Source organism: Bos indicus, chromosome 15 (assembly GCF_029378745.1).
Source record: "Bos indicus isolate NIAB-ARS_2022 breed Sahiwal x Tharparkar chromosome 15, NIAB-ARS_B.indTharparkar_mat_pri_1.0, whole genome shotgun sequence".
NCBI lineage: Eukaryota > Metazoa > Chordata > Mammalia > Artiodactyla > Bovidae > Bos > Bos indicus.
This window is the reverse complement of record NC_091774.1, coordinates 63,114,713-63,137,671: the sequence shown is the minus strand read 5'-3', so window position 1 is coordinate 63,137,671 and position 22,959 is coordinate 63,114,713. Positions and strand designations below refer to the sequence as shown.

The 22,959-nt window shown below is 45.4% G+C and overlaps 1 non-coding gene across 1 annotated transcript; it reads left to right on the top strand.

The window, feature by feature from the left end:
- The first annotated feature begins 20,232 nt into the window (after positions 1-20,232).
- TRNAK-CUU (transfer RNA lysine (anticodon CUU)) lies at positions 20,233-20,319 on the top strand. Its single transcript has one exon. It is a non-coding gene; the product is annotated as a tRNA-Lys (tRNA).
- The last annotated feature ends 2,640 nt before the right edge of the window (positions 20,320-22,959 follow it).

The window sequence follows — 22,959 nt, the reverse complement described above, 5'->3', positions numbered from 1 at the left end:
GTACACTCATTAATGCATGCATCACTTCCCCAACACATGCACACATATGCTTACACAGGCACATAGATACCAAACAAACTTCCAAGGCACTGGATGTCAGCAGCAAAGAACTACTGAAGAATATGACCCCAGACCCAAGCTGTCCAATACACTGGCCACTCACCCCGTGTGGCTATTCCACATTGTAGTTTAAGTTTATTTTTTTTTTTAAAGATTCAGTTCTTCCCTTATACTAGTCATTCTGCAAGTACTCAGTAGCCACATGTAAGCAGTGGCTACCATAGAGGACAGTGAAGATTGAAACATTTCTACTGTCACAAACAGTTCTATTGGACAGCCCTGCTCTAGACTGGAGAAGGCGATGGCACCCCACTCCAGTACTCTTGCCTGGAAAATCCCATGGACGGAGGAGCCTGGTGGGCTGCAGTCTATGGGGTCGCCAAGAGTTGGACATGACTGAGCAACTTCACTTTCACTTTTCACTTTCATTCATTGGAGAAGGAAATGGCAACCCACTCCAGTGTTCTTGCCTGAGAATCCCAGGGATGGGGGAGCCTGGTGGGCTGCCGTCTATGGGGTCACACAGAGTCGGACACGACTGAAGCGACTTGGCAGCAGCAGCAGCAGCTCTAGACCCATCCCCAGTACCACTAGACTCAGGAACCTTGCTGCATTTTCTTCAGAGCAATGTACAATCCTGGTTTTCTTTATAGAGCAGAAAAACCCGAATGTTGAACAAAAGTACTCACAGATTGTCAAAAACTGATTGTGTCTCAATGGACATATATATAAAACAGAAACAGGCCCACAGACAGAAAACAAACTGTGCTTACCAAGGAGCGATGGAGGTGGTGGGGGGCGGTCGATAAATTAGGAGTTTGAGATGAATATCTACATACTTCTATATACAAAATAGGTAATCAACAAGGATTGACTATATAACACAGGGAATTGTACTCAACATTCTGTAATAAGGGAAACGAATCTGAAAAAAAAATGTATATGTATGTGTAACCAAATCTCCTTACTGTACAACTGAAACTAACTCTACATTGTAAATCGACCATATTTCACTTTTAAAGAAAGGGAAAAAGTCCATTTTTAAAACGTTTTATCTCCTGAACGTAAAAATTAAAGGCAATAATCATGGAATGACCTAAAGGAATACCAATAAGACTCAGATAACATGGCAGCTATATTTTTGGTCATTTTTTTACTTCCACGTCCCAAATTAAAATACCACCCCCATCGAATGGACCACTCCATACCAAGATGTGAGCAATTCTGTGTTATATAGATGTTTGGGGTCTCCCTAACCTCTTTTAGTACATTTACCTTGATAAATGTAGTAATGTTGGTAATCACTGTTTACCTAGTATCTGACTGCCCGTCTTTATAGCCCTGTATAGTAGTTGGCTTTTGGACCAGATGATGCATATGCATGGTTGATTTCTTTTCAACAGCTGTTCAGTAAATGTTTACTCAGCCCCCAAGTTGGCAGTATTACTCCCAAGGTCAAGCTCTTTCATGTCTTTTTTTTTTTTTTTTTTTTTAAGAAAATTAATAGACTTTACATTTTAAATTTTAGAGAAGTTTTAGATTGACAGAAAAATTGACCAGAAAGCACTGAGAGTTCCCACACAGCCCTCCCATCCCCTCCCCAGTCCCTCCCACAGCCTCTCCTATCAACAGTATCCCACATCAGTGGTACATTTGTTACAATCAATGAACCAACATCGACGCCTTGTTATCAGGCTAAGTCCATAGTTTACATAGGGTTCGCCCTCAAGTGTTGTACGTTCTGTGGGTTTGGACAAATGTATAATGACATGCATCCACCATTATTGTGTCATACAGAGCAGTTTCACTGCCTTAAAAATCCTCTGTGCTCTCCCTTTTCATCCCTCCCTCCACACCAACGCCTGGCAACCAAACCCCTTTTTCTTTAGGCACTCTATTCACTTTCTGGACATTCCTAAGCCTAGCTGCTGCTGACAGCAGCCTTACAAAGCAGAGAGGACAGCAGATGTATTTACCATCTTCTAACTAGATAGACTGAAGTCCAAAAACCCAGCAGAGCCATGGCAGAACAAGGGATGGAGCCCCCAAGGCAGGCTTCTCTGTGGGCCGCGGGCTCCTGGGCACATTTGCTGCCCTCGGGAGCCCTCCCCCTTCTCACATTTGTCACCATGACCTCATCCTCCCCACTGTGCGGCCTCCCAGCCAGACCCCGGGCCGCAGGAGCATCATCGCAGCGGATTTTGTTCTGGGATTCGGATGTTCATTCTTTTCTCAGGATCCCCCAGGTTGCTCAGACAGAGTGGCTGCCAGTCAGCCCCAAGAGTCCTGGAATTTGGACTCAAACCAAGTTTGCCCTGGGGCTCGTGCTCTATGTCTCCCCAGCTCTGGCTGGCAGTGAGTGGGGAAAGACTGGGCTAAAGCTCCTTGGCTCAGGGAAGACAGCTCCAGACTCGAATTTTAACTTATAGCTTTCTTAAAAATTCTGGAGTCAGTCTTGCATTCCTCAGGTAGCAAAAGGTGCGCAGTTTGTCCCTTTTTGCAGAGGTATGGTTTTCTTTGAGCTCCATCATCCAGAGTGAGTCTGGCTTCTGGGTCCTTTCCCACTGCTCTGCTGGGGCAGAGCCTGCCCTTCCCCCACAGTAATACAATTTTTAGCTGGGCACCCTGGCTGCTCAGAATCACATCCTAATGCTCCATTTCCCTTGCAGCTAGGTGTGACTTCAGTTCTGGCATAGAGATTTGTGCAGGACTGGGGTATGTAACTCTTAGGAAGAAAGAAAGCATGAACTTTTCCTCCCATTTCATTCTTCCTTCTGGCTGGAATGAGACATGATGGCTGGAGTTAGAGCAGCTCTTTGGGCTACGAGACGACCTCAGAAATGGAACTATGCATAGTAGATAAATAAGATAGAAAGAGTGTGAATCCCTGGCGCCAGGTAACATCACACCAGCCCTGGACTATCTTCCTGGACTTTTACATGAGAGAGAAGTAAACATCTATTTTATTTAAGCCACTTATTTTGTGTTTTCTGTTATTCTTAGATGAACCAAATGCTGACTGATATATCTGCCCCATATATTAATAGTAATAATAAAAAGAAGGAAAACAATAGCGCCAACTCTGAACGCCGATATCTCCAGGCACTGTGCTCAGCGACATTAAATACAGAATCTCATTTAATCTTCACAACAGCCCTACAAGGTAGATAGCATAATTACCACTTACCAAGAGATAACTAAGGATTAAAAAGAAAAAGTAACCTACTTCAAGTGACAAATTTACAAAAGCTCCAAACACTACTCTCTGGCGTGAAGAGACGAGGCCTTGGATTAGGGAAGGGAGAGAAGCAGCAGGTCATATGGGAGAAGGGAGCCCCACAACCTTCTGTGCCGAGCAGCGCATCAAAATGCTCTGGAGTGGCGCGAGGACCTTCGGGCCTGCCTCAGGATGTTTTAAAATTTCGAGGGAGACACAGTCATCTTTGACATCTGTCAAACCCCGCACAGACTGGCACGAGGCAGCTCATGGTTTCAACAGTGTGTATTGCACTGCCTTTCTTTCAATTCTAGAACTATTGGAGGAAGGTTGGCTGAAAATGCTACGCAGGTAAGAAGTAAATCTGGAGTCCCTACTGGCCATCCCTGATAATGGAGCCAAAACAGAAGGAAGGGGTGTCAAAGATATATGAGAGAGATTTCTATAATACCATCACCTGGGCACATCAGCAGCCACACCCGAAGGCTTGCCTTCACAGCACCACGAGCCACTTTTATCATTAAACCACTCTGAATTGGGTTTCTGCCACTTACAACAGAGTCTTGGTTAATACATCTTAAGTGGACTTTGAAAATTTGGTCAGTGGGAGGGAGCTGAAAAAAAGGGGGGTCTTGTATTTGAAGTAATTCTTTAGAAGTTTAAAGACACCAATCTATGGGTTCCCATGGTCAGGTGAAGATTTTTCAGAATTGGGGTGAGAGGGGTGAGATGAGGAGATGGTGTTGTCTGCTCTGGTCCTGTATCGCTGTGAGCCCCTAGGACACGGTGGTTTCTTTGGTAAAGAAGCAGAAGATATCTCCCTACCTCTTCAGCACTGAGATATCATCATGTTGCCTAAGATGTCTCTCCAGTCTCTTGGCGTCATCAACAGTGATCCCTCCTAATGTTTTAATTCACTTGCCCCACAAACCAGTTTAAGATTAGTAATAAAGGCTGTTGACTGTCACCCCAGTTGCTTAACTATCTGTGTGATTACGGATTACTTCCTTGTCAAGCCTCAGCTCCCTTATCTATAAAATGGGTATATTAATGCCTCTTCTTTTTTTAATTTATTTTTTAATTGAAGGATAATTGCTTTCTAAGTTTATGGATATTGTGCTATAAAATGTGTGCAAATGCACCACCACAATACCCAGCCTGTAGCAGACACTCTGTAACTCAGAGTGCCCTCTCTTTTACCTCCTAGGGCTGGGTGTTTCCTCTCATCAGAGCAAATGAAGACTCCCAGTTTATGTTTAGGTTAAGATGTCAAGATCTGAATGATCTTTCAGCAACAACAAGCGTTTTCTGAACACCTTCCGTGTGCCAAGTTCCATGCCTGGCCCAGTAACACAGGGGCGATTATGAGACAATCCTGATCTCAGGGGGTTCCTAGTCGGAACATAACAGTGGGATATGGACAGAGGAAGACTTTTACAGGACAAAAGTTGCCTGCTTTACAAAGAGCCTGACTTTGAGAGTTAGAAATAACATAAAAGCCCTTTTAGTCCAACTGCCCCTCCGCTCTCATCTGACATTCACAACCTTGATACGACGTACCCATCATTGTTGAGTCTGTGCTTGAACACTTCCCCTGATGGGAGACTCACCTCCCCCTGAGGTTGCCTAGTGCGTCTTTGCACAGCTCCAGCCATTAAGAACTACAGATAGGAAGTCTTCTCTGACCTGAAAGTGTCAGCTCTTCTATCAGCTCTCTGCCTGAATCTGACAGAGAACAAAATGGGAATTAGATACGTGTGGTGGTTTCAGCATGAGACAGTTACTCGGTTTAATGCCAAATACAAAACAGAAAAGAAGGGAGAGTGCATTTGCCAAAGGGAACCCTCCCCATGGGCTTTGGCTTGGCCCCAAGCTGTTTGACAAAAAGCCACAAAGATGGCATGGTCAGAGCACATCAACCAAATGGATGCGTTGCTCCAAGGGTGGAAAAATATTTGGCTTCCATGAAAACTATTTTTTAAATTATTATGAATGGTGCCTTTCAAATTACAGTCTGATTTCCTTTTCATTTTTTATTTCTTAAAATGTCTTACCTTCCTGGTCATTGAAAGCATTAATCATCAACATTAACTCTTTAAATCAGCTTTCTCTGTCTAGAGGTGTACTCTCTGACACAGCAGCCGCTAACCACATTTAAATAAAATTGAAAAATCATAAATGGATTTTGGATTCACTCAAACTAACTACATTTCAAGTGCCAAGTAGCCACATGCAGCTAGGGGTTGCCATATTGGATAGCGTAGATAGAGAAAATTTCCATCATCACAGCAAATTCTGTTAGATGGTCTCATTCTACTCTAGAGTGGTTTTGACCTTTATCTGCTTGTTAGTATGAAGTAAACAAATATGAATTTTTTAACCAGACAGACCAAAGTCTAATCTCAGCTTCATGTCTTAGTAACTTTGTGATTTTAGACAAGTTATTGGACCTCCCTGATTTCCACGTCAAGTCCCTCCTTCCATAAGAAATGATACAGCTCAAATATGCCTCAGCCACACACGCTGTTTACACCTCTCTACGTCGTTGGCAGCATGCAGCCTTAGGTCTGAGTTACTAATGCATGTTTCCAGCTCCACACCCAGCCAGTGGGTTCCTGGAGACACATTTATCTCCTCTTCCCCCACAGGGCATAACACTATTCATCTCATGGCAGGGCCTCCATGGATATTAGATTGAGTTCAATCGCCTCCCATGTAAAGTAAGCATTACATTAAATAGGATGCAATTCATGGTATCTCTTGCTGCCTTCAAGAAAATTCCAAGACTCGAATAAATAAGGTTGGTTGAATAGCACATTAATTGTTGTTGTTCAGTCGCTAAGTCGTATCCGACTCTTTGTGACCCCATAGACTGCAGCACGCCAGGTTTCCCTGCCCTTCACTATCTCCTGGAGCTTGCTCAAACTCATGTCCATTGAGTCAATGATGCCATCCAACCATCTCATTCCTTGTCACCCCTTTCTCCTCCTGTCCTCAATCTTTCCCAGCATCAGAGTCTTTTCCAATGAGTCACCTCTGCATCAGGTGGTCAAAGTACTGGAGCTTCAGCTTCAGCATCAGACCTTCCAATGAATATTCAGGGTTGATTTTGATCAGTTTAATAACAGTGTAGTAGCCAACGTTGGATGAATGTTTACCATGTATCAGGCGCTGTACTAAGTGTTTTACACATAAAATCTTCACAGAGATAAGATAAGACACCATCATTACCCATTAATTTGCAGACGGGGAACTGAGATTCAGAGAGGATGGATGATTTCCCTTGGGACATCAGCCTGTCAGAGGTGGAGCTCATGCTGAATCTAGGCTGACTCCAGAGACCACAGGCTGGGACACTTTATTCAGCTGCTTCTTGTGGGACACTGAAGGGAAGAGTTTCAGGACCTGCTGCTGCCCTCATCTTGGAGCTGCAGATGCTGAATCATAATCACCAACATGCTGACTAGATGGTTCCAGAGCTTGAACTTGCACAATCAAACCTGCCTTAAGTATCAAGCCTCAGTGACAGAGGGTGAGGATGTTTACACTGGGTAGGAATTGGGTCTGGGGTTGATACTTTCTTTCCATATCATTTTTTTAAAAATTCCTAACAGATGCTCAGATGGTAAGGAATCTGCCTACCATGTGGGAGCCCTGGATTTGATCCCTGGGTTGGGAAGATCCCTAGAGAAGGGAATGGCAGTGCATTCCAGTATTCTTGCCTGGAGAATTACACAGACAGAGGAGCCAGGCAAGCTACAGTCCATGGGGTCACACATAGTCAGACACGACTGAGCGAATAACACAAACACACACAACAGACACTTGGGATTTCTGCCTTCAAAATACGCATGTATATTTGCCTTGACTTAGCAATTTCTCTTTGAAAAATTTATTCTAAGATACTTATCCCGAATGTGTGTGCACCTCAATTTTGTTGTTGCTATTGTTCAGTCACTCAGTGATGTCCGACTCTTTGTGACCCAATGGACTGCAGCACCCCAAGCTTCCCTGTCCATCACTATCTCCTGGAACTTGCTCAAATTCATGTCCATCGAATTAGTGATGCCATCCAACCATCTCTTCCTCTGTCATCCCCTTTCCTCCTGCCCTCAATCTTTCTCAGCATCAGAGTCTTTCCCAATGAGTTGACTCTTTGCATCAGGTGGCCAAAGTATTAGAGCTTCAGCATCAATCCCTCCAATGAATATTCAGGATTGATTTCCTTTAGGATGGACTGGTTGGATCTCCTTGCAGTCCAAAGGATTCTCAAGAGTCTTCCCCAACACCACAGTTCAAAAGCATCAATTCTTTGGTGCTCAGTCTTCTTTATGGTCCAGCTCTCACATCCATATACGACTACTGGAAAAATCATAGCTTTGACTATATGGGCCTTTGTTGGTAAAGTAATGGCTCTGCTTTTTAATATGCTGTCTAGGTTGGTCATAGCTTTTCTTCCAAGGAGCAAGTGTCTTTTAATGGCTGCAGTCACAGTTTACTGTGATTTTGGAGCCCAAGAAAATAAAGTCTGTCACCGTTTCCATTGTTTTCCCATCTATTTGTCATGAAGTGATGGAACTGGATGCCATGATCTTAGTTTTCTGAATGTTGAATTTTAAACCAGCCTTTTTACTCTTCTCTTTCACCTTCATCAAGAGGTTCTTTAGTTCCCCTTTGCTTTCTGCCATAAGGGTGGTGTCATCTGCATATGTGAGGTTATGCACCTCTGAGGTTATACAACTCAATTTAGCCACAAAGAAATTCATTATAGCACTGTTTGTGAAATAGGAAAAATAAAAACAAGTCAAATATCCAACAGTGGGGATTAATTCAATAAACCACATTTCATCCAAAAGTTCAAAATGGGGCAGGAGGACTCAGGTGATGTTTTCCCTTCCTTCTGCTTATATGTGTTTCTTAGTTTTTCTGCAATAAGTTGTAGAATTTAACATTTGTTTACCTGTTTTTTTAAATCTTTCTATCATTTCACACTATATTGAATCATTATGTTGTACACATGAAGTTAATACAATGTTATAAGTCTGATGCAGGATACAGGATGCTCGGGGCTGGTGCACTGGGATGACCCAGAGGGATGGTATGGGGAGGGAGGTGGGAGGCGGGTTCAGGATGGGGAACACGTGTACACCCGTGGTGGATTCATGTTGATGTATGGCAAAACCAATACAATATTGTAAAGTAAAACAAACAAACAAACAAACAAAAAACAATGTTATAGGTCAGTTATATCTCTTTAAAGAAATCTCAGGGGCCGTTTTGAAATCTCCCTTTCCATTGGGCCCTCGCCTCGGCAGCCTGGGGAGAGCTGGCCCTGGGCTGGTGCACAGTGGTCCATACCCGGCACTTTCCCATTCCCCAGGCTTACAATTGGCCTGTGGTTTTTATGTGCAAGGCTATTTATTTTCCAATCAGAGGCATTGAGTGAGGACTTCTGGGGGTAAACTGGTAGCTCTGGGCAGCTTTGAAGCATCACAAGTGGGAGGTTTTGTCCCCTGAAGATTTAGGAGGGCAGCCTCTCTCACTGTTTTATTGGCTTCTTTTACATATGTATAGCCCCGGAGTTGGGTGGGGACTCCGGTGGGTAGGGACAGACCTCCCCAAAGGCAAAATCCCTCCGAAACCAAGAGGAGCATTGCAAACTTCTCAAATGTTGGCCTCTTGCCCTCTGCCTAAAACACACCCCTTGCGACCCCTTCCTTTCTTCTGTATTTTTTTTCTGGTAAGAGTACATCTAGAGGTGAAGATTGTGGACTTTTGGAGTCACAAAGACATGAGCTGGAACCATAGCAAGTTTCTCAATTTCTCTGACTCAACCACAGATAAATTTGTCATCTGTAAAATGGGCCAATAATAGTTGGTATTTAATGCCAGATTATCGTATGAAATAAATAAATACAATGAATGAATAAAATAAAAGTGCTTAGCACAGGGACTTGCATGGCTGTCCAGTAGCTAAGACTCCACATCCCCAGGGCAGGGGACTGTGGCTCAATCCCAGGTCAGGGAACTAGATCCTGCATGCCGCAGCTAAGACGTGGCGCAGCCAAGAAATAAATAAGTAAACAAACCTTGTTTAAAAAATAAAGATACAGTGCTTGCCACAGTTCCTGGCACATAATAAGCATTCATTTCATGGTAGTTGTTATTTCCCCCTTCCTACCTTCCTCCCACAGTCAAAGCTAAGCCAGCACAGTCCTGCAGCTCGAAGTCTGACAGCACCTCCTCTCTCCATCAGCCCCCTAACCCTCTGGCCCAGAGATTTTGCAAACATCCCAGCTTCCAAACACACAGGCATTGGAGTCCTGCATGTTATTTTCAGCATGGCCTTCACATTTCCCGTTGACTCAGGCCCTGGTGCTGGGACAAATTGGATGAGCAGAGTGTAAATGTTACCCCTTTGGCTCCTCCTCGAGAGGGGCTGAGCACAGATGTTTGCAGGGGCAAGCAAGGCCCGGTAAGAATGGGGGCATTGTGTGCGGGCTCACACAAAGGCCCGGTGGCCCCACTCGGCTGCCAGCCTCCTGAGCCTCCCCTCTTTCCGCATTGATTTATTAGGCCAGGGATGAATGAAAACGTAATTAATATTACTGAAGCATTAGAGTCTATTTAATTTAAATGCCACTGAATATTTCACTTTCAGCTGGGAGTGACAATGTGCTCAGGCCCGGCTGGTGAAAGCTGGGGCCATCTGTTACCCGGTAAAGGAGGGAGACTGGGGAGGCCGAGGGTGTGGGGCTTTGTGGACATTCCAAAGGTCCACGATCATCATTCAACTCAAGGGCAGCCGAGCCGCATTCCTCCACGCGAGCCCCTCTCGGCTGGAGGGGGCTTAGAGAGCAGGAGGGGGAGAATGCAGAAAAGGAAGAGACCTCCGTCCCTCTGTCTGCACCAAGAAAGCCCCCTAGGAGGCCAGAAAGCTGCAGCGGGGGATGGGAGGGTCACAAACACAGGGTTGATTAGGGAACGGCTGCCTTTGAAGAATGAGGGCTGACCAGCCAGAACTGTCCTATCCATCAGGGTAGCTACGGGCCACACGCAGCTCTTTCAGTTAAAATTAAGATGAAATAAAATTTAGAATTCACTTCCTTGGTCCCACTAGCCACAATATCACATGCTCAGTAGCCACACGTGGCTTAGTGGTAACTGCGTTGGACAGAGCAGTACACTGCAGAAAGTTCTGGACAGCACTGTTCTAGAAGGTGACGGTACCTTTGTAGTTAGAAGGAGAGTTGCCCCCAGGAATCTGCCTAAGGATCCTAACTGATCAGATTTGGGGCCTTTCTGACATTGCAAGAATCCAGGATGGTCAGGAGCCAGTGCTGTGATGAAAGATCATGTGGGCTCAGATCCTAGTTCTGTCGCTTGCCCTTGGACAGTTTATTTAATCTCTACTGACCTCAGTTTCTTCATCTGTAAAATGGAGGTAATAGTAAGACCTGACATCATGCTATTGGGGAAAGAATTATAAAGTGCTTTCGACAGTGTATGGCACACAGGAAAGGCACAACGTACATGAGCTATTATTCGCGGAAGAGGTTACAGGGAGAAGGATCTTGAGTCCAAGGACACACGTTGCCTGGCTGTGTCTGAGTGGAGGGGACATGTGAGTTCTGAATTTAAGAGAATAAATGTCCAGGCGGCCAGCGGGGGGCCTGGATCCCGGGCTTCTGGAGTTCTGGAGCTGGGGGCAGGGTGCGGGGGACCCAGGGCACTTGGTGTAGCCACAGCCGCAGTTGCAGCAGCAACAGCAGGAGGGGGGAGGTTCTGTCCTTAGTGGGAGGATAATTAGCCCAGTGGGTTCTCTCATAATTGGGATCATTTGTTCTTCTGGTTTTTTTCTCTGACAAACTGATTCCATGCCAGGGGAAAGCTGTGTGACTCACACCTTGCCATGCCAATTAGCTGATAAACATCAAACGTAAACAAAGATGGCCTAATTAAAACTAGTCACTGAACCTCTGTGAGCATCTTGTCAAAATTGCACCAACATTCTGCACCCAGGCTTGTGCTGGGTCTCAGGCTAAATGAGGGATTCCGTGGAGAATCTACAGATGTCCCCTCAGGAGGGGCCCTGGAGGTGACAGAGGAAGCAGGCAGAAGGCAAAGGAAGGGATTAGCTCAGCCACTTGGTTTGGCCCCTCCGGCTGTTCCAGCTGCAAACCTCCACACGCCGAGGATCTCCTGTGGGTATGTGGCATGTCCACAACTGCCCCTTTGCACCGAGAACCGTCTCCGGGTTATTTTTGTTTCCATGTGTGGTTTTCAGATAGATATCTGTTCTGTACTTTGGATGTCTCTAATCCTGAAACTCTCACATCACTGTCACGGAGTCAATGAACCCCTCTGACTCAATTTTCCTCCTGAAAAAGAGAATGATGATGCTTGCCCAAATTACCACTCCATGTCACGGCAAGAATCCAATGAGCCTAGGTACATGAAACACTTAGTGAAGAGAAAAGCTTCGTTCCGCATTAAGTGGTTCTGTCTGGCCCAGTGTACAGAGCGTTGCTTTTGGAACTGAATGCATGTCTGTGCAAACCTCAGCTCTGCCGCTTAACAGCTCTGAGCCTCAGTTTCCTCATCTGGAAAATGGGGCTGGTGATGTCTACCAGAGTAAGGATTAAAGGTGGCACAGGGTACACATAGTAGGTCCTGAAAGATTCATTTCCCACCATTTCACTCCTTTCTAAAAGGGAAGGTGAGGGCTTTTGAGACAGGAAATGGAGGAGGAGGAGGAGGAGAAGGCTTCACACATCCTAACCACATCAGAACTTGTACCCCTCCCTCCATCCTTTGAGTCTTTCTCCTTGTGTCTTAACCACATGTAAGTCCCAGGTCCTTAGCCTGACAAAGGCCACTGGAGTCTGGGCCTTGTACCCCTCCAGTCCTATCCTTCCCCCAGTCTTCGCTCCCTCTGACATACAGTCTGTGTTTCAGCCATACCGAACTTCTGGTGGTTCCTTAAATGCACTGGCAACTTCTCACACCACGGTCATTTTTCATATGCTGTTCCCTCTACCGGGAAGCACCCTCCCCACCTGGCAGAAGACCTTCTCCATTCTTACACCTCTGCTTAAGTCTCTATGGAGATTTTTCTAACCACCCTCTTCTCTGCCTCGCTCAACCTGGAGAAATGACCATCTGGGTTGCTCCTTCGATGTATACCCTATCTTTTCAAAAGCCACATGGTAATGCAAAAGTACATGAATGAATGGATGGTTGAAATATGTGGCAGGTATTCATCTGTACCAGTCTCTGCCCTCAAGGGTGCAAACTCTGGTGGAGGAAAGAGACTTGCAAACCCTTTTATTCCTTAATATGTTACCAGGTGCTTAATTGAAAGCACAGCTCCCTCCACCCCCACCCTGGGATCAAAATCCCCTGGAGAGTAGTGACCTTGTCTTAAGCATAACTGAGTCTCCATCACCCACCACAGTACCTGGACAGGGCAGGAGCTCCATATTTTTTTTGAAGGAATGAATGACTAATTGAAGCGATACACGAATGAGTAAATAAGTAAAGCTCTCATTTTATATCAATGATTTAGACAAATCTGCCATCTGTCTACCTGAGCTACCGCGGTCTCTCCAAACTGATTTTCTGTGAAAGCCTTCTGGAACAGAGCCCTGGGCAGCATGCACTCACCAAGGACCTTCTCTTTTCTCTAGGATAATTCTTTGTATTGTTTTCCCTCTCCCCACAAAACATATATTTTTGTAGAAAACTAAGAAAGCCAAATGGGCTTCCCTGGTGGCTCAGAGGGTAAAGAATCTACCTGCAATGCAGGAGACCTGGGTTTGATCCTGTGTCGGGAAAAGCCCCTGGAGAAGGGAATGGCTACCCACTCTAATATTCTTGCCTGGAGAATCCCATGGACAGAGGAGTTTGGCGAGCTACATTCCATGACGTTGTAAAGAGTCGGACACGATTGAGCAGCTAACACTGCATACATAGGAAAGCCAAATAGAAAAGGAAAATCACCTATAGACAGCCAGTGTGAATGCTTTGGTCTAGGTCCCTCCAGACCTCTGTCTAGGTTGGTCACCAGCATATAGACTAATGATTACATGCACCCAGATTGTCTGGGTTCAACTTGCAGCTCTGCCACTGAATGGCTGGGTGAACTTAGCAGTGTCTTTAAGCTCTCTGCGCCTCAGTTATCTCATCTGTTAAGTGGAGACAGTTGTTACACCTCCCTCACTGCAGTTCCGAGGCTTAACCGCGTCACTACCGGTAAAGCGCTTGATTCACGGTACACAGTGCCGAGCACAGCTTAGCTGTTCCACTCTTGCTCTAAAGATCTCCGGGGCCCATCCAGCCACTCCAACTACCCGTGACCAAGATGGCACAAACGACTGGTCGGTGACTCTGAGATGGCAGCTCCCAATGCTGTGACGATTTCCCCCCACTGCTGGTTTCTATGTCAGGACTGAGGTCAGACCCACGCCTGAAACGTGGTTCCCGCTTAAGACAATGCTAGTTTCACTTAAGGTAAACAGGAGGATTAACGCTGCTCCACCCTGGCGAGGCCAGGTTTGCCAGATAAATAGACACGGTTCACTATCAGCTTTCTTCAAACTGTGTCACCTGAATGAGGAAATGCCTGTTCCCTGACAGGATGCAAGCCCTTACCCATGCCCTCCTGCCTGCCAGGCCGAGAACCCTCATCCGCCTTCTGGCAGGTGCCTTAGAAAAGGGCTTTGTTCCCAGCCTGGTTCTCCAGAGCCTGGGATCTGCACGCGGCCCGATCTGGGCCAGCACGGGTCCTCCCAGCACCAGGAACCCGAGGTTGGTTTTGGCAATGATCTTGTTTCGAGAATAATCACTGTGGAACATTTGGTGTAGTGGAAGGATTATAGTTTGGAGCCAGCCAGATTGAGGTTTGGGCCCATGCTTGGCCACTTACCAGCGTGGTAGCTCAGACCCGCATCTTCTTGTTCAACGAATTAATGCTTGTAGCTGCCGGCTGCACTGTTGTGAGGAGACACCTAGCATGCAGTTAGGTCACTAGAAGCCCCTTGAGGCCATGGTGGTGGTGAGGGAGCTGGGAGCTGAGACAGCAGGCTGAAGCTGCCTGTGTGCCTCATGGCAGTGGGCAGAGCTACTGGGTGGGAGACCCCAGGCTGTGTCAAAAAGACCCTTTTCTTCCTCAGTTGAAAAGACCCTGATGCTGGGAAAGATTGAAGGCGGGAGAAGGGAATGACAGAGGATCAGATGGTTGGATGGCATCACCGACCCAATGGACATGAGTCTGAGTAAACTCCGGGAGTTGGTGATGGACAGGGAGGCCTGGCGTGCTGCAGTCCATGGGGTTGCAAAGTGCAGGACACAACTGAGAGACTGGGCTGAACTGAACTGTCCTCAGGAGCAGGGTCAGTCCCCGAATGAGAGGGAGAAGGGCACTGTCTATGATACCACAAGTGGAGAAATAAGCCGTCTGAGTAAGTGGAGAACTGCCTTCAGCCCTAGGGTGGCTGGTGAAGAGGCTGCAGGAACGTGCTGGGTTGAGTCCTCCCCCATCCCTCACGGGCCTCATTGTTTGCTTTCAGGCTGGAGCCTCTATTCAAATGCAAACACCAGGAGGCGCCTTTGCCAAGCACACGGTGGGAGGATGGACAGGCTGCAGCTTTGCTGGGAGCTGGGGAGAAATGGGTGGGAGTGGGAGAAAGGGCTGTACAGGGGCCTGCCAGCCAGGAGGTAACCCAGAGCGAGGAGGGGTCCTCAGAAAGGACTTCATTTGGGACCCTGCTTCCCATGGCCACCCACGGAACACTGGCTCCGGTCAGGGGAGTGTGTACTCTAGGGAAGACAGCTAAGCAGAAACCAGGCTGCCCGGCTGTGCCTCTGAGTGACCCTGCTGGAGCCTCTCAACTTCTCTGAGTCTCAGCGTCTCCATCTGTGAAATGAGGATGGGAATACCTCTGCCATAGAGTGGTGAGGATGGCTGCCCTTAAGCACACAATAAATGCAAGCTCTGAAGATTTTCCCGGCAGAAGTGTGTTCCGCTCAGCCCTCAGAGGCTTTGAGTCTATTAAAAAAAACAGCAAGATCTGATGCAACATGGTATCCTGGATTGCATCCTGGAAGGGGAAAAGGCATGTTAGTGGAAAGACTAGTTAAATCCAAATAAAGTCAATAGTTGATATTTCCAGTAGTAACTCGTCAGTTTTGATACGTGTGCCATGTTATGTAAGATGTTAACCTTAGAGGAAGCTGGGTGAAAGGTATACAGGAACTCTTCGTGCTATTCTTTTGCCACTCTTCTGTAAATCTGAATTATGTTAAACTATAAACTAAAAAAAAAAAAATAGCAGGAAGTCTTGGCCTTTCTGGAAAGAAAGCAAGTAGCATCTTACTGCCACATTTTGAGAGCAATACGCCTATTCCTCTTCTTCCATGTACATTCCTCTAAGTAACAAAATGCAAAAGCAAGTACATTTCAGCACTTACCATGCATCAGACTCCAGACTGGCTGCTTAATATGTACCATCCCATTGAGTCCTGACAACAGCTTTGTACAGAGCATGGAAACTGAAGCTCATAAGATTGGCTAGGAAGCAGCAAAGGTTTTTAACCATTTCTGTCTGGTTTCAAAGTCCATACTCTTTCTGCTAGAAGAAAAAAATGGACATCTTTGACAAAACTGTCAGATATAAGAACCTGCACCTCAGTGAGACCAATCTTGTGGGACAGAGACTTATTGTCAGAGGATGGAGGGTATATAGACACACAAAGTGTTGCTTGAAGATTGAATTAACGAAGGTACTGATACTCATCAGGGTTGTTTATTATGGCAAAAATATTTTAAATAGCCTAAATGTCAAACAATTAAGAATGTTCCAGTGTTAGTTCTATACGCAATAGAATAGGCACCCATTCAAAGTGATTATGTAGTTTTATTTATGGACATGTATCAGTTAGAATGCTTTTTGCTACAAGTAACAGAAAGATGCAACTCAATCGGTTTAAATTAAACAACAAGTAATTTATTATCTGCAATACCAGGTCAATGTGTGGAGTGGACAGAGCAATCTCCTGGACCTAACAGAAACAGAAGATATTAAGAAGAGGTGGCAAGAATACACAGAAGAGCTATACAAAAAAGATCTTAATGACTCAGATAACCATGATGGTGTGATCACTCACTTAGAGTCAGACATCCTGGAGTGAGAAGTAAAGTGAGCCTTAGGAAGCACCAGTTCAGTTCAGTCGCTCAGTCGTATCCGACTCTTTGCGACCCCATGAACCACAGCACGCCAGGCCTCCCTGTCCATCACCAACTCCCGGGGTCCACCCAAACCCATGTCCATTGAGTCGGTGATGCCATCCAACCATCTCATCCTCTGTTGTCCCCTTCTCCTCCTGCCCTCAATCTTTCCCAGCATCAGGGTCTTTTCAAATGAGTCAGCTCTTTGCATCAGGTGGCCAAAGTATTGGAGTTTCAGCTTCAATATCAGTCCTTCCAATGGACACCCAGGACTGATCTCCTTTAGGATAGACAGGTTGGATGTCCTTGAAGTCCAAGGGACTCTCAAGAGCCTTCTCCAACACCACAGTTCAAAAGCATCAATTCTTCGGCACTCAGCTTTCTTTATAGTCCAACTCTCACATCCATCACTATGAACAAAGCTAGTGGAGGTGATGGAATTCCAGCTGAGCTATTTCAAATCCTAAAAGATGGTGCTGTGAAAGTGCTGTACTCAGTATGCCAGGAAATTTGGAAAACTCAGCAGTGGCCACAGGACTGGAAAAGGTCAGTTTTCATTCTAATCCCAAATAAAGGCAATGCCAAGGAATGTTCAAACTACTGCACAATTGCACTCATCTCACATGCTAGCAAAGTAATGCTCAAAATTCTCTAAGTGAGGCTTCAACAGTACATGAACTGAGAACTTCCAGATGTTCAAGCTGGATTTAGAAAAGGCAGAGGAACCAGAGATCAAATTGCCAACATCTATTGGATCATAGAAAAAGCAAGAGAATTCCAAAAAATACATCTACTTCTGCTTCATTGGCTACTCTAAAGCCTTTGACTGTATGGATCACAACAAACTGTGGAAAATTCTGAAAGAGATGGGAATACCAGATTATCTTACCTGCCTCCTGAGGAATCTGTATGCAGGTCAAGAAGCAACAGTTAGAACTGGACATGGAACAACAGACAGGTTCCAAATTGGCAAAGGAGTATGTCAAAGCTATATATTGTCACCTTGCTTATTTAATTTATATGCAAAATACGTCATGTGAAATGCTGGGCTGGATGAAGCACAAGCTGGAATCAAGATTGCTGGGAGAAATATCAATAACCTCAGATATGCAGATGACACCACCCTTATGGCAGAAAGTGAAGAGGAGCTGAAGAACCTTGTGATGAAAGAGAAAGAGGAGCGTGAAAAAGCTGGCTTAAAACTCAACATTCAGAAAATGAAGATCATGGCATCCAGTTCCATCACTTTGTGGTAAATAGATGGAGAAACAATGGAAACGGTGACAGACTTTATTTTCTTGGGCTCCAAAATCACTGTAGACTGTGACTGCAGCCATGTAATTAAAAGACACTTGCTCCTTGGAAGAAAAGCTATGACCAATTCAGACAGCCTATTAAAAAGGAGAGACATTACTTTGCTGACAAAGGTCCATTTAGTCAAAGCTATGGTTTTTCCAGTAACCCATAAACAAAGCTGAGTGCTGAAGAATTGATGATTTTGAACTCTGGTGTTGGAGATGACTCTTGAGAGTCCCTTGGACAGAAAGGAAACCCAACCAGTCAATCCTAAAGGAAATCAGTCCTGAGTATTTATTGGAAGGACTGATACTGAAGCTCCAATATTTTGGCCCCCTAACGTGAGGAACTGACTCATTGGAAAAGACCCTGATGCTGGGAAAGGTTGAAGGCAGGAGGAGAAAGGGATGACAGAGGATGAGATGGTTGGATGGCATCACTGACTCATGGACATGAGTTTGAGCAAGCTCCAGAAGTTGGTGATGGACAGAGAAGCCTGGTGTGCTGCAGTCCTTTGGGTCGCAAAGAGTCAAACACGACTGAGCGACTGAAATGAACTGAACTGAACTGAAGCTGCTATAGTTTTAGCCATCCCAAGTAGGAATGATACTTACTGACAGAAATAGAAAGGGTGTGCTCCAAAGTCTCTTTGTATCATCAGAGAAACCCATTCTCCAAAACCAACCACCAGTCTCACCCTCATCTTAGCCAGAATTATGTCCATTAATTATTCCAGTCACTGGCCAGGAGAACGGACTGCTATTTTAGCTAAGTCCAATTATCTTCTACCCTGGAGATTGGAGATGGAGTCTGTCTTCCTGGAAACAAATTTCCACCCAAAGAAGGGTGGATGCCTGGATTAAAACAGAGATTCTGTCAAGGAAGAAAGAGACGACCAATAGCTTCAGGGTAAGAAAACAACCTTACTCTTGGGACACAGAAAAATTAACATAATCTTAAGTGGAAAAAAGATAATGCATTTTGAAAGATATCAGTAGTCTAATCCTGTTTATATAAATAGGATTTATATAAACACATTTTTATGTGAGAGGACATAATAGAGAAAGTGAAGTGAAGTAAAAGTCCGACTCTTTGTGACCCCTATAATTCTCCAGGCCAGAATACTGGAGTGGGTAGCCCTGCCCTTCTCCAGGGGATCTTTCCAACCCAGGGATCGAACCCAGGTCTCCCACATTGTAGGTGGATTCTTTACCAACTGAGCCACAAGGGAAGATGGAAGGCAAAAGGAGAAGCGGGCAGCAGAGGATGAGATGCTTAGATATCATCACCAACTCAACAGACATGAATCTGAGCAAACTCCAGGAGGTAGCAGAGGACAAAGGAGCCTGGTGTGCTGCAGTGTATGTGGTTGCAAAGAGTCAGACATGACTGAGCGAATGAACAAGACGTTGATGAATACATCTGACATTTCTGTCTAATAATACCTAATAATGCTCTAATAATCATAGTAACATCATTTCTGGTCTATCTCCCTCCACCAGAATGGAAGCTCCTTGACAAGAGGCCCTCTTTCTTGATCACTCCTGTTCCTCCAATACCCAGAAGGGTTCATTTTTTGACTGACATCTGCATGCTGCCTACTCGAAGAAGTTTCTCCTGGCTGCCCCCATCCACTCCATCTTCTTCATCAGGGAGCTCCCAAAGTACTGACTTGGCACGAATCCCATATTGCTTAGAGAGGCACTCTCCTATCAGAGGTGACACTGTAAGATCCTGCATCTTGTCTCTCTGCCCCTTCCTCTCCCCTCCCTGCCTCCCACAGTACTTAGCACGGGGTCCTTGCACAAATACAGATGCTCAAAAGAATCTCTGCTATTGATCCGACTAGTTGGCACTTTTATCCTCTCTCCAGTCCCCATCTTGCTCCCTTGGGCTGGAAGTTTATCGTTAATTGTTCTCCTCCTGAGGTTAGTGTCATGATTAGCTCCAGTTGTTGCTTGGGTGTGAGATGAACTTCATTCTTGATGGCCTTCTAGCGAAAGGATACCCACGAGGGTTCACTTATGAACTGAGTTCCCCTATTTCACGGCCAGTGTAAACACAGGCAAATATATAATTATCAAGCATTATTACCGCTTGTAATTACTCCTGCTCCTCAGTCAACATTGGGAACTACAGAAATGAGCATGAGGAGCAGAGTGTTTAAATTTTGCCCTCTTGCCCCTTAAAATATTTACTTTTCAATCATCACTCCAAATAATTTAATTACTTCTTGCTACCGAATGAGTGCATGTATATGTGAATTTGTGCATGTATATTTACAGGCCATCGAGAGTAAAGCTTCATAACTTTCTAAATGTCTGCCTCTCACTGAGTGTCCCATCAAATATTGCTAAGTATTCATTTCAAGGCACTGTTTCTAGACTGCTAAACACCACCATCAACAGTAATTGAAAAGCTCCCTGAGTTTGCCTGGCTAGCTCAGTTGGTAGACCACGAGACTCTTAATCTCAGGGTTCAAGCCCTGAGCTCCTGGGTTCAAGCCCCAGGTTGGGCACAGCTTTTGGCTTCCCTGATAGCTCAGGTGGTAAAGAATCCGCCTGCAATGCAGGAGACCTGGGTTCGATCCCTCGGCTGGGAAGATCCCCTGGAGAAGGGAAAGGCTACCCACTCCAACATTCTGGCCTAGAGAATTCTGTGGACTGTATAGTCCATGGGGTCACAAAGAGTTATTTCACTGAAGTATTTCCCCTGAGTTAATTCACTGAAGAGTTTCCTAATAGTCCAGCACTGTGGAGGGCTCCATGCATAGACCAGTGGTTCTCAAAATAGAGCCCCAAAACTGACTGCATCAGAATGTCTTGGGATAATTTAGAAATGCTGGCTCCCTGGCTCATGCCAGACTTGCTAAAGGGGCATCCCGGAGGATGGAGCCACTGAATACAAATTTTAAAACACTCCCTGGGGTCAGTCTCAGTCACAGTGTAAAGTCACTGATACAACCGCTTCCCTGCCTTATCCTTGTCCTGTGTGTTGCTCTGAATAAGCAGCAGGGAAAGCTGTGAGAAATGAAAACATGGTTGCTTACAGGACACTCTTCAAATCTGGTTCTCCTGTAATTATTAAAAGTGTCCTCAAGAACATTGATAATGATATTCATGGCAGTTAGAATGACAGGCTGCTCCTACAAACGCCAAATTAACATGGTAGCTTAAAATAGATAGATTATCTCTCTTTCGCATAACAGTCTGGATGTAAGCTGGCAGGACCAGTGTGATATCAGGCATCTTTCTATTTTGTTGCCCTCCAAAATGCAATACGCAGTGTCTATCTCCTATCCCAAGACAGCTGCCCTAGCTCCTGCCACCACACAGATGTTTCCAGTCGATGAGACAAAAAGGAGAGTAGAGAAAATACCCCTTCCCTATAAGGGCATGACCCTGAATTTCTACCCATCACTTACACTCAGATCTCTCTGGCAACTTCTACCTGCAAAGGAAGCTGAGGAATGTATTCCTTTCTTTCTTTTTCTGTGTTCAAAACAAATTCAGAAGGCCAATTACTAAAAGAAAGACAAAACAGATGTTGGATGACAAATAGCAGTCTTGGCCCTAGTACCTTCAGATTCGTGAAGTTGTATATGCACCTGTGTGTGTGTGTGTGTGTGTGTGTGTATAAAACTCAATATCTCAGTATTCTTTCGACTAAAATTAAAGTTCAGCTGCTTTGCTGCCGTCATGGGGATTGGGATACTCAATTATATTTTATTTTAGATAAACAACAATAATTCTTTAATGTGTGCCCTAAATATTCTGGTTTAACATAGTGTTCTGTATTTTTATTTGCTACATCTGACAACCCTATGTAGTCAGGGACCAGAAATGGAAATATTAGGAAACAAGTATGTGTTTTTTACCTTAAAGTGTAGAAAGTGGGTCTTTTTAGCAGCTCTATGCCAAGAAGCCACTTCCTTTCCTTCCTACACAAGAGGGTTTCAGCAGTGAAATGAACAGTCCCTGCCATGGAGAAGAGAGTCAGGAGTTGGGAATGAACCATGGAGCAGTGTAAATCTCATGTAGACGTGGTACAAGCCGTCAGTGTCAACCAGGGTGAGCAAAGAGGCAAGTCAGCAGGAGCTGAAAAAGAGAGAGCACCTGTGACCTGGAGAAAAAGACTGAAAGTAGGGAAACCAGCACACTTTGCAGAGAAGGTGCAGCCTCCAAGCAAAAGAAAGGGGTTTCAGAAATGCAGCAGCACAAGCAAGCAAGCAAGAAAGCCATGGAGATCTGCAGCCAAGCAGAAATCCCATAACAGAGTAGCCAGAAGGGCTTCTACAACTTTCCTGATGAACCAAGTTTTCTCATAATTTTAAAAGTTTACAAAGTGGAGGACTTCCCTGGTGGCTCAGACAGTAAAGAATTTGCCTGCAATATAGGAGACCTGGGTTCGATCCCTGGGTCGGGAAGATCCCCTGGAGTAGGGAATGACTATCCACTCCAGTGCCCTTGCCTGGAAAATTCCATGGACAGAGGAGCCTGGCAGGCTACAGTCCATGGGGTTGCAAAGAGTCAATGACTAAGCGACTAACACTTTCACTACTGTCAAAAAGTTTACAAATCCCTGGAAGTGCATGGACCTCTAAATGAACAGTCTGGATCAAACTCCAAGTTGCAGGATTGGTCCATCCAGCCCTACAGAGGAGGCACAGGCTGGCTGAGGCAATAGCTAAGCCATCCTGGACCAGCCATTTACAGCTCATGTCAGTCTTGCCTTCTTTCCTCCTCCTTCCTCCCCCAAGTGAGTCTGACCCACAAGCCCTGGGACTTCCCCATCCATCTCTGACCCAGATATTGATGGCCTCCTCCCAGTGCTTCACTCTGGAACTCTTGACCACTCCCCAAATCTACTTCACAGTCCCAGCCATGGTTACTACCGTGGTTAGTTACCCATGGAATTACCCAGATCCTGTGTATGAGGAACCAGCTGAGGGGCTTTCTCAGGGTAACCTGCCAATCATTTGGAATTCTGCCTGAGACCAAGAATCTCAACCTGAATCTATGTGGGACCATCTCCCTTCTGTAAGGGCTAGACTCAGTTCCCTAGTGTCCTGACCTGCTCCAAGGGATCCTGTTACCTATAGACTGATTTCATAATGTAACTGCTTCCTCTGAATTGCATGGCCAACTGGACTCCCCTC